The 3,213-nt window shown below is 34.6% G+C and overlaps 1 non-coding gene across 1 annotated transcript; it reads left to right on the top strand.

Annotated features, from left to right (window-relative positions):
- The first annotated feature begins 1,196 nt into the window (after nt 1–1,196).
- On the top strand, nt 1,197–1,303 carry LOC140608778 (U6 spliceosomal RNA). The gene has a single exon (XR_012010763.1). It is a non-coding gene; the product is annotated as a U6 spliceosomal RNA (small nuclear RNA).
- Nucleotides 1,304–3,213: the final 1,910 nt, after the last annotated feature.

Raw genomic sequence — 3,213 nt, 5'->3', positions numbered from 1 at the left:
TGGGATAATGGAAGCTAGCTCCCTCCTTTCTATCTCATCTTCCAAATAAAACCAATATTAACTGATGCTTAACTCTAGACTTTATGCTAAAGCTAACAATGGATTTTTAAAAAGGCACGATTCCTACTTATTTACAATTTGTTTTTACACTTAAAGTTATCTGGTCAGTCTTTGTAGGATTAAATCATTCTTTTCTGCATTGTAGGGCCATATCATGCATATTCAATCAATCTCTTTGTGGTTCATGTTTAGCTTGTTTCTATTTTTCACTATTATAAAGAATACATAACAAACGTCATCATCCATGTATCTTTTGCATATATATGTGATTGTTTTTTGGCACAAATGCCTGAATGGTAGATTTGCTCAATTAAAATGTGTACATGTTGACTGGCACTGAGGAGGGCACTTAATGGGATGAGCATTGGGTGTTATACTATATGTTGGCAAATCGAACTTCAATAAAAAATAAAATGTGTACGTGTTAAATACTTGTTAAATGCAAAGTCTTCAGAAAGGTTATTCCCCAGATTAATTTTAACAGCAGATATCATGCATTTTTGAAAACTGATTATTAATGATGCTTAAATTAAAAATGTTTTATTGGACAGAAAGTGGATGAAACACATATTCATTCGACAAACATTTATTGAAAACCTACTGTGTGACAGACCTCATTCTAGATGCTGGAATAATAAGCAATACAAGTCTGCACTCCTGCGTAGTATTTGATCAGGATTGCTGTGGTCAATTAAGAAACAATGGGATACTTAAGGAGATATAATAAAAAAATATGTGCAGGGTTGGTGAGTCATCTGTTACTAGTGACAGCAGGGAGCCATTACCACCACAAGAACTACCGTGGAGGCAGAAACTATTACTACATCCTGGCAGAAAAGACTGCACCAAAGGGAGCCTTACAAAGAGAAACGTATTCATGGCCAACTTTTGGCTCAGTATAAGGAGCCAAAGGTATAAACATCCATATTTCATTTGCTTTTCACCCTCTCATATCATATCCCCTAATGAGCATTTACATCTCCTCACTCTGTGCCATTCTTAGAAATGCATCCACATAGTCTCCTCTGGAGTTCCTTGCTAATTTTGCAGTTATATTTTTTCCTAGCCCTGGAATACCAATCAACTCACTGAGCCATTGGTCATGAATCAGTGTGATTCTTAATATGTCTCCTTTTGTGCTTGTTTTGGCAGCACATATACTAAAATTGGAACAATACACAAGGAGATTAGCATTGCCCTGCACAAGGATGACATGCAAATTCATGAAGTATTCCTTATTTATTTATTTATTTATTTATATTTTTAAATATTTTATTTATTTATTCATTAGAGACAGAGAGAGAGGCAGAGAGAGAAGCAGACTCCTTGCAGGGAACCCAATGTGGAACTCAGTCCAAGGACCCCAGGATCACTCCCTGAGCCAAAGGCAGATGCTCTACCTCCTGAGCCACCCAGGCATCCCCCCCCTTTTTTAAAAATGATTTTATGTATTCCATATTTAAAACAAAAGCAAAACAATACACATCTCCTTCCATACAAAGTGGACAACCAAATATACTTCTCAAAAATCCTGCCCATAGGGAGAATTTTTCTGTACCAGAGTCTTTCATGGTCACCCCTGAATGGAGCTGTAATATAGTCATTCTCTTCTAGATGATGCTACCATACCTTACAGATGATATATTTATAACCCAAGGAGGGCTCTTTTTTCTTCCTGTGGAAATGTAAAATGTTTATGGTGGACTTCCCATGGGGAGGATACATGGAGGATTATGTATTGAGGAAGTAGGAATATGTACCATGTGAATGTGAACCACTTGCTTATACAGTTTGCTTATACTTTCTGGTCTTGCACCTACCATCCCATTTAACAAAGGAATAGCCTTGCACACATCCAATATTTTGATTCAGTGAAATAGATTATCATGTTCATGATAGATATTTTGGGTCATTTTGCTATCCCGTGTTTAGGGAGTTTAGTCTCTATTGTGATCCAGTAGCAAATCAGAAGCTGCTTTTCAAATGGAGGATAGTTATCATGAAGTGAAGGCATACCTTACTCCAAAATTCTGGGAACCTGAGCTATATTGAGTCTTCCAATCTATGAACATAGTCTGACTCTCCATTTATTTAGGGCTTTGATATTTTAATAAACATTTTGAATTTTTTGCCATACTGATCCTGCATATGTTTTATTAGATTTCTTTTAATTTTTTGGAGCAATTGTAAACAGTACTACATTTAAAATTTTCACTTCCAATTTTTTCCCTAATTTATAGAAGTACGATTGATATTTGTGTATTGACCTTAAAGTATATGATCTTTCTAAACTCAATAGTTTTAGAAATGTTTGGTAGACTTCTTGGGATTTTTTAGGTAGACAATCATATACTCTGCAAATAAGATACATTTGTTTCTTTCTTTCCAATTTATATGCCTTTGTTTTGTTTTGTTTTCTTGTGTTATTTAAATGGCCAGGATCTGTACTATGTAAATTGTTTTAGGGAGAGTGAACACTCTTCCCTGGCTCTTAATTTTAGGAGGAAAAACAGTGAGACTCCGGCCATTTACTGTGCTGTTAGCATTGGTAATTTTGTGGTTCTTTATCAAATTGAGGAAGTTTCCTTTTATTTCTAGTTTGCTGGGAGTTGTAATTATGAATGGATATTGGATTTGGTCAAGTGCTTTTTCTGCATCAACTGATCTGAGTATATGGTTTTTCTTCTGTAGTCTGTCAAAATTGTAGATTACATGGATTGATTTTCATATATTGAGCCAGCCTTGTTTTTGTGGTATAAATCATACCTGGTAGTGGCAATCTTTCCACATATTTATGTACATGATTTACTTACATTTTGTTGAAAACTCGTGTGTTTTGTTCCTAAGAAAAATTGGACTGTAGTCTTTTTTTTTTATACTGTCTTTGTTTGACTTTGATATTGGCCTTATAAAATAAGTTGGGAAGTGTTCCCTCCACTTTTGTCTTCTGGAAGAGTTTGTGTTGAATTGGTGTTATTTCATCTTTTCCCCCAGCTCTGAGTATACATATACATTGTAAAATAATCATCACAATCAAGTTATTTAAGATATCCATTACCTCATATAGTTATTATCTCTCTTTCTTTCTTTCTTTCTTTCTTTCTTTCTTTCTTTCTTTCTTTCTTTCTTTCTTTCTTTCTTTTCTTTCTTTCT

The sequence above is a fragment of the Canis lupus genome, chromosome 1 (assembly GCF_048164855.1).
Source record: "Canis lupus baileyi chromosome 1, mCanLup2.hap1, whole genome shotgun sequence".
NCBI lineage: Eukaryota > Metazoa > Chordata > Mammalia > Carnivora > Canidae > Canis > Canis lupus.
Note: the sequence above shows the minus strand (reverse complement) of the source record. Positions and strands in the feature narration are given on the sequence as shown.